We start from the raw sequence: 9324 nt of genomic DNA, 5'->3' as shown, positions 1-9324 counted from the left end.
AAAGATACCAGAAAATCCAACAACACCAGAAAAAGAAAATATTAGAAAAGGTAATGAGGACACCCCGAGTGTTCCTCCACAGGTACAGCCTTCTTTTACCCCTACTCCCCCGTTTCCACAAAGATTAGTTAAGAAAAATAATGATTCCCAGTTTAGAAAATTTTTAGATATTTTAAAACAACTGCATATAAATATACCATTAGTAGATGCTCTAGAACAGATGCCAAATTATGCTAAGTTTTTGAAAGATATAATTTCTAGGAAGAAAAAAATAGGAGAGCATGAACTGGTAGCCATGAAATGTAATGATCCTGGCAGTTTTACCATTCCATGTTCCATAGGAGGAAAAAACTTAGGTAGGGCATTATGTGATCTAGGCGCTAGCATTAATCTTATGCCATTATCAGTTTTCAAATCTTTAGGCATAGGAGAAGCTAGACCTACTACGGTTACCCTCCAACTAGCAGATAGATCTATCATAAGACCTGAGGGAAAGATAGAAGATGTTTTAGTCCAGGTGGACAAATTCATTTTCCCTGCGGACTTTATCATTCTAGATTGCGAGGCAGACTTAGACGTTCCCATTATTTTGGGAAGACCATTTCTAGCCACTGGGGATACAGTTTTTAATGTGAGGAAGGGAGAAATTACAATGAGGGTAAATAATGAAGAAGTTAAATTTAACGTTCTAGACGCCATGAAATTACCAGGAGACTTTGAAGAGTGCTCTGCTATAAATAGCTTGAATCCTATTATGTTTGATGAGTTTTATGACTCGTTAGTTACAGAGATTGAAGAAGAGCTTGATAAGATAGCAGAAGGACCAGAAGATGTGGCTAATCCTATTGAAAAAATACAAAAAGAAGAATGCAAGTCGTTACTTCCGTCCATAGTGGAACCACCCACGTTGGAGCAGAAGCCATTGCCGTCGCATTTGAAATATGCGTATCTAGGGGATAACGACACTTTACCAGTTATTATAGCTTCCAATTTATCACCTACTAATGAATATTCTTTATTGCAGATTTTGGAGAAGCACAAAAAGGCCATTGGATGGACGATAGCAGATATCCGAGGGATAAGCCCGGCCTTTTGCATGCACAAAATTCTATTGGAAGAAGATGCTAAGAACTCTATTGAGAGTCAAAGGCGGTTGAACCCGAAGATGAAAGAGGTTGTAAGGAAAGAAATTCTCAAATGGCTTGACGCCGGTGTTATATACCCAATATCTGACAGCAGCTGGGTAAGCCCAGTACAGTGTGTACCAAAGAAAGGGGGTATAACCGTGGTGGCCAACGAGGAGAATGAGCTCATCTCAACCCGAACTGTGAGCGGGTGGAGAGTTTGCATTGATTATCGCAAACTCAACAAGGTAACAAAGAAAGACCATTTTCCTCTCCCGTTTATTGACCAGATGCTCGACCGTCTGGCAGGTAAGGATTTCTATTGTTTTTTAGATGGATATTCGGGTTATAATCAAATTACTATTGCTCCAGAAGACCAGGAGAAGACAACATTTACGTGTCCGTATGGTACGTTCGCTTTTAGGCGAATGCCCTTTGGACTATGCAATGCACCCGCGACTTTTCAGAGGTGTATGATGGCCATCTTCTCTGACATGGTAGAAAATATTCTAGAGGTTTTTATGGATGACTTTTCTGTTTTTGGAAATTCTTTTGACGCTTGTTTAGTTAATTTGGAGAGAGTATTGGAGAGATGTGAACAAACAAACCTAGTCCTAAATTGGGAGAAGTGTCATTTCATGGTACAAGAGGGTATTGTTTTGGGTCACAAAATTTCCAAGCAAGGAATAGAGGTAGACCACGCTAAGATAGACATCATTTCAAAGCTACCTCCTCCTACAAATGTCAAAGGGATTAGAAGTTTTTTAGGGCATGGGGGATTTTACCGCCGCTTTATAAAAGACTTTGCTAAAATTTCTAAACCCTTGTGTCAATTGTTAGAACATGATAGACCATTTGTTTTTGATGATGACTGTTTAAAATCATTTGAAATGTTGAAAGTTGCTCTAAGTTCAGCTCCTATAATTATCGAACCTAATTGGGATTTACCTTTTGAGCTCATGTGTGATGCCAGTGATTATGCAATAGGAGCTATGTTAGGACAACATAAAAACAAGATCTTGCATCCTGTGTATTATGCTAGTAAGACTCTGACCGGTGCACAACTCAATTACACTACTACTGAAAAGGAACTGTTAGCAGTTGTGTTCGCCTTTGATAAGTTTAGGTCTTACTTGATAGGCACAAAAGTCATTGTTTTTACTGACCATTCTGCTTTAAAATATTTATTTGCTAAAAAAGATGCTAAACCACGTTTGATACGGTGGATTTTGTTACTTCAAGAGTTTGATATTGAAGTTAGGGACAGGAAGGGTACTGAAAACCAAGTTGCTGATCACCTGTCTAGATTGGAATCCCCGCTCTGTGATGATGGAACTGTTATACGTGAACAGTTTATTGACGAGCAACTCTTGCGAGTTGATTCAGTTCCGTGGTATGCCGATATAGCAAATTATTTGGTAAGTCGAATAGTTCCTTATGAGTTCAACAAGCAACAGGTAAAGAAATTTTTAAATGAAGTTCGATGTTATCGTTGGGATGAGCCTTTTTTATATAAGCTAGGACCTGACAATATCTTACGCAGGTGTGTCGCAGAAGAAGAGCACGAGGCGATATTAGACGCTTGTCATATGTCTCCATATGGAGGACATTTTGCAGGACACAAAACCGCAGCCAAAGTTTTGCAAAGTGGGTTCTTTTGGCCCACTCTGTTCAAAGATGCACATAAGTTTGCCCAGGTTTGTGACAAATGCCAACGGACAGGTAATATATCTAAACGCCACGAAATGCCTCAAACCCCGATCCTGGAGATTGAAATATTTGATGTGTGGGGTATAGATTTTATGGGTCCATTTCCATCTTCTAATGGAAAGCTTTATATATTGTTAGCAGTAGATTATGTTTCGAAATGGATAGAAGCCATTGCAGCTGCTACCAATGATTCCAAAGTTGTCATTCGTTTTCTGCAAAAGCACATTTTTACGCGTTATGGAACCCCGCGTTGTCTGATAAGCGATGGGGGAGCTCATTTTGTGAATAGGTCTATGCAAAAGTTGCTGACTAAATACAATGTGCGTCATAGGGTTGCAACAGCATATCATCCTCAGTCGAATGGGTTAGCCGAAATATCTAATAGGGAGATAAAAAACATTTTAGAAAAAACTGTAAATCTTAACCGTAGGGATTGGTCTTTTAAGCTTGATGATTCACTTTGGGCATATAGGACAGCATTTAAGACTCCCCTCGGCATGTCCCCCTATAGGCTAATCTTTGGAAAAGCATGTCATTTGCCTCTTGAGCTAGAATATAAAGCATTTTGGGCTACTAAGAAATTAAATTTTGATTTGTTGGCTGCAGGTGAAGCGAGGAAGTTACAATTGTTGGAATTAGAAGAACACAGGCACTTTTCTTATGAGAATGCTAAGTTGTTTAAGGAAAAAACTAAACAGTGGCATGATAGGCGTCTTCGGCCGAACAATCTTCAAGAAGGTGATCTGGTTCTGTTATTCAACTCTAGGTTGAAACTTTTTCCTGGGAAACTTAAGTCTAGATGGTCTGGTCCCTTTCAAATTTTTAAAGTCTACCCATATGGGGCAGTGGATCTAGTTGACTCTAAGGGAAATGTTTTTAGAGTAAATGGGCAGAGACTTAAGCCGTATTTTGGAGAACCAGTGGATAGAGGAAAAACCTCTATTCAACTTTCAGGTCAATAAATGTTTGCGAAAAATGTTTTTCCTTCTTATCCGTTTTTGAAAGAACAAAAGTAAAGGAAGGAAGTCTTTGTATCTTGTATTTTCTCTTTGTTTCATTATAAAGTTTTTCTTATTAAGAGAATGTTTTTGAAAACGTTGAAAAAAATAAGAAACAAAAAAAGAAAGAAAAAAAAAATGTTGAAAAAAAAAAAAAAAGAATTACGCAGGCGCCTGGCGCCTGCCCTGTTTTTCCAGCATTTCGAAAACTCTCAGGTTCGAGAAGTCGTGCAACATATCTACAACTTACGGACTTCATTGGATTTTGCGGTTTTACCTTCATGGCCTCCAGCGCTAGCTGCTATCCTTGGTCATCCATCTCCCAGTATTGACACTGATCCTAGTCCACAACCTCCGACTTCATGAAGGGGAGGTTCCTTCTTTGCTATTTTTTGTGTTTTATTCTTTTGGTTAATGACGTAGTTTGCATATTCTAGCATTACTACGCATGTTTTTTTTGTATTGATTATGTTTCGAGCTCAGTTGAAGCATGAATAAATTAGTATCGTTTATCTTCTGATCACTTAAAGTATGCTTTCACTTAACCTTAGTTTAGCTTTTCACATGCCTATTTTGAAGCATCTGTGCTGTGCATGTGATTTCATGTCGATGATGATTGTAAGAGATGGTTCAGTTTTCTGTTCTATGCCTGACTAAGCTTTGAGCTATTTCCTTTGTTTATGTGATAAACTCATTTTCTTTTATGTCTTTTTGATCTTTACAGACTTTAAGCTTTTTCTTTGCCCCTATATAGGAAGTCCTTGTCCTTTTTACTGTTAAGTTTTTTTTTTCATCTGATGCAAAAGTCTTTTCCCAGTGAGGACACTGTCTCTCTTAAGTTTGGGGGGGACAGTCGTTGTGTCAGTCGTTGTTTCAGAAAGATAAGGTGTTATTTATATTTGAAAAATCATGCTATTTTCTTTTGAAAAAGAGTCAGTTGGAAAAACAAATGCTATTAAAAAAAGAAAGTGTTGAAAAGAAAAAAAAAACAATAAAAAAAAAAAAAGTTGCAAAAGAGTAAAAAGAGTCTTGTTGAGAGAAAATAAGAGTGGGGAAAAGACTTGTGTTAGAAAGAAAAGAGCGGTAAAAACAATGAGAGTTAAAGAAAATGTATTTATGATTCCCGAGTCCTACTGTAGACACCCATTTAGTTTTAGGTTGGGTGTTGACTTTGAAAATAGCAGTAAAGATGGTGATAAGTGACTTCGTGTTTCTCATTGTCGTCGTTTTATGACCTAGCTGTTAGTTCAAAGTCTTTCTACGAGTAGATGTGGTTGTGGAAACCTCAGGGGCTAGTAGCCGGTCTGTCAGATGTAAAAGTCTTAGTGTAAGGAGGGAGTGTGCAGATTCCTTAGGGGTATTTGAAAACGTTTTCTGTTTTTGAAAGAGAAAAAAGATTTTGAAAGAAAAAGTTTTTATCATTTCAAACTTGGTTTATAGTGACTAAGTTTACAAAGGCAATAGAATGGTAGGCTTTGACATCTTTTCCTTGAGACAATTTATGATTGAACATCTCGGTTGCTTTTGCTTTTCCTTGTCCATGTGTTAGAAAGCTGATTAAAGTTGCTAAGTTTTGCTTGAGGACAAGCAAAAAGTTAAGTTTGGGGGTGTGATTACGCTTGTTTACATGCGTAAAAAGAAGGTTTTAGATGCTGTTTTTACTATGTTTCAGCTTTGTTTCGGATTTTTCTCGATCGTTTGAGTTCCAATTCATGCAAAATTCATATACTATGGTTTGTGGATGGCTTATATTGTATTTATGACATTTTAGGACCATTTGGGAGTGCAAATTAATCAAAAGAAGCAAAAAGACGAAAAAGTATCATGGGAGGCGCCAGGCGCCTGGGAAGCCTGCAGAAAAACAGGTTTTCTTCCAACTTTGCCCTTAATGAAACGCGTCTTCCAATGCGTTTTGGTGGTTCCAACCGATGCATACGTGTAGAAGAAGTGTTCCACTATCAGTTTGAGCACGATTTGGTCAGTCAAAAGAGTTGGAAATGGGTGATTCACCATCGTTTTAGGACCTACCTAACCAATTCTGCACAGCTATAAATTCCAGCAACTTCTCCACCAAAATCATCAAGTCTTGCTTCCTTCTCTTGATCATTTTTAGTGTTTCTTTGTTGCTTTCTAAGTACTTTTGAGTTGCTTTCATTAGTTGCTTTTGGTTTTTAAATCCCGAGCACTTTACATTCCTTTATTGAGCTTTGTTTTGTTCCATTTGTACTTAGTTATTTTCTACTTATTCAAATATATAAAAATCTAGCACTTTGCTTATTCTCTCTTTGCCTTTACTTTATTTTTAGTTAAGAGAGTTGTGTTTTTGGAGGAAAGAGCACGTGACACTCTCCCTTGCTTGAAAGAGAAGGGCGAAGCTCTCAATCCCGATAAAAACTCTCCATTAGTTAACTTTTGTTTTTCACACATGCATTCCACATTCAACCATTTTACTTGCTGTATTTTCTTCAATATGTCTTTCTAAATTCCCGTCTCTAGCCCGGTTATGGATAGTTAGCCTTTTATGTCTAAAAAGGGTTGCTAAGAAGTAGTGTTTTTACTTTCCATTCATTGCTCAACATGTTTTCCCAAAAAGTTAGGATTTAGAGAAGGCCACTGTAAGTCTTAACAAGTCAATACTGAAAAGGTTGCTTATTTGCATTGTTGAGTGATTAAACCGAGGAGAGGAGCGCCTTAGACATAAGGGTTCCGCTTAAGTAGCCTAGACATAGGACCTTAACCCGAGGTTGCGACTATTTCCATCCTAAAACTAAGATATATCTCATAATAGACATATTAGGGAATGTCTTAGGACTTTGAACTTGCTTAGACATAAGTAAAGTGAAAAGCGTAGTCGTTAGTTTCTAAAGTAAAATGCATATTATCCTTAGCGTGTCCTTGATTCTTTGTTGGCTAACTTGAAGTAAATCGGGCTAGGTTTTATTATTATAAGTCCAAATCCCAAATCCAAAACCATTATTTGTGACCACTTCCCGTTTTACAAGAATCACTCATTTCAACATTCACTATTCTTTAAAACTTCAGAGTTTGGAAATTATTTAGAAGTCCTTGAGGATCGATACTTGGATACTCCATCCATTTTATATTACTCTGACAGGTGTGCGCTTGCATCTATATAATTGTTACCACGCTTAGTGCGTGCGTTCAGCAAAAACGCCCAGTCAAGTTTTTGGCGCCGTTGCCGGGGACTTTAGTTTTAAAATTTATTTTCAAATTCTTTTAGTTTTTATTTTTGTGAATTGTTGTTGGGTGTAATTTCCATCCACCGTTTTTGTTCTATATTTTTGGTCGTTTATCTCACAAGGGTAAGTTAAAGTGCATAAGCACAAGATCTTTTCTTCTACCCCTTGACCCTGAGATTGAGCGGACCCTTCGAAAAACTCGAAAGGAGCAAAGACTTCGAAAACAACTAGAAAATCAAAAAGAGAGAGAAGGTGAAATCAGTCCTGAAAGTGAGGTAGAGAGTACAAGCACATCAATGGCAGATATTCCACCTCGTGATCCGGTTGATCCACCTGCTGTTAACGGTAATATGAGGGATCATGCAAGAAATGATGAATTCAACCATATCCAGATGGCAGACAACAGAGACGTGGCAATGAGAGAATATGCCGCCACGGCTTTTCAGAACTTTGATTCAGGGATAGTCAACCCTATTCCAGCCCACGCAAACTTTGAGCTTAAACCAATGATGTTCCAAATGTTGCAGACAATTGGACATTTTGGAGGGCAGGAACATGAGGATCCACATGATCATCTGAAATCATTCATTCAAATTGCAAATGCATTTCGATTACCTGGTATAACAGACGATGCTCTGAGACTAACACTTTTTCCATTTTCTTTGAAGGACCAAGCTAGAGCATGGCTCAATGCATTTCCACCGGGATCCATCACCACATGGGGGTCGTTAGTGGAGAAGTTCTTAACAAAATTCTTCCCACCTACTCGCCACGCTGATATCAGAGAGGAGATCATCTCTTTAGACAGTATGATCGTGAACCTGTTCACGAGGCGTGGGAGAGATTTAAAGAACTAATCAGGAAATGTCCGAACCATGGCTTGCCGGCATGCATCCAGATAGAACATTTCTTTAGAGGCTTAGATCATCCTACTAAGATGATGCTAAACAATGCTGCCAACGGAGCCTTTACAAAGAAGACATTCAACGAGATAGTTGACATCCTAAATGACTTAGCTTCACACAACGAACTATGGTGTTCGCAAAGATCTAGGGCAGCACCAAAGAAGCAAGATCCAGCTGGAGTTTTGGCTCTGGACATTGCGACCTCGATGCAAAAAGAGATGGTTACAATGAACCAGAGGCTAAAAGAGATGGCATTGGGAATAAAAAATCCATTAGCCACGCCGATACAACCTGTGCAGTCGGATTATTGCACTCCTCCCCTGTTTGCCAAGTCAACGATCTCATTTGTTCATTTTGCAGTGAAAACCATATTTATGATAATTGTCCACATAACCCTGCTTCTGTTTTTTATGTAGGACATGGGAACAATAGGAACTTTAACCCATATTCGAACACCTACAACCCAGGTTGGAGGCACCACCCTAATTTCTCATGGGGAGGACAAGGAGGTTCGAGCGGTTTTAATCAAGGGCAGAGCCAACAGAACAAGCAGCCCTATGTTCCACCTACACAGCAATACATCCCACCACCGCAACAGCAGTACAATCAGAGAACACAGACTCCACCAGTTCAAAATAACAACTCAAATCTTGAGAATATGATGAAGGAGTACATGGCCCGAACCGACGCAGTGATACAATCCCAAGCGGCATCAATGAGGAATTTTGAGACCCAATTGGGACAGCTCGCCAATGAATTGAAGAATAGACCACAAGGTTCTTTTCCAGGCCATACTGAATTACCAAAATGAGAAGGGAAAGAACAGTGCAAAGCTGTCACCCTCAGGAGTGGACTGGCATATGATGGACCAACAATGCCAACAACAGATGTACAGATTCCGTCCACTGAACCAATTGTAAAGATACCAGAAAATCCAACAACACCAGAAAAAGAAAATATTAGAAAAGGTAATGAGGACACCCCGAGTGTTCCTCCACAGGTACAGCCTTCTTTTACCCCTACTCCCCCGTTTCCACAAAGATTAGTTAAGAAAAATAATGATTCCCAGTTTAGAAAATTTTTAGATATTTTAAAACAACTGCATATAAATATACCATTAGTAGATGCTCTAGAACAGATGCCAAATTATGCTAAGTTTTTGAAAGATATAATTTCTAGGAAGAAAAAAATAGGAGAGCATGAACTGGTAGCCATGAAATGTAATGATCCTGGCAGTTTTACCATTCCATGTTCCATAGGAGGAAAAAACTTAGGTAGGGCATTATGTGATCTAGGCGCTAGCATTAATCTTATGCCATTATCAGTTTTCAAATCTTTAGGCATAGGAGAAGCTAGACCTACTACGGTTACCCTCCAACTAGCAGAT

The 9324-nt window shown here is 38.6% G+C and overlaps 1 non-coding gene across 1 annotated transcript; it reads right to left on the bottom strand.

Annotated features, from left to right (window-relative positions):
- Positions 1–7808: 7808 nt before the first annotated feature.
- LOC148212198 (small nucleolar RNA R71) lies at positions 7809–7914 on the bottom strand. Its single transcript, XR_015789984.1, has one exon. It is a non-coding gene; the product is annotated as a small nucleolar RNA R71 (small nucleolar RNA).
- Between the last annotated feature and the right edge of the window lie 1410 nt (positions 7915–9324).

Source organism: Momordica charantia (assembly GCF_013281855.1).
Source record: "Momordica charantia cultivar OHB3-1 chromosome 3 unlocalized genomic scaffold, Mcharantia_2.0 BLBB01000003.1, whole genome shotgun sequence".
NCBI lineage: Eukaryota > Viridiplantae > Streptophyta > Magnoliopsida > Cucurbitales > Cucurbitaceae > Momordica > Momordica charantia.
The sequence above is the reverse complement of the archived record's forward strand: the minus strand, read 5'-3'. Positions and strand labels throughout refer to the sequence as shown.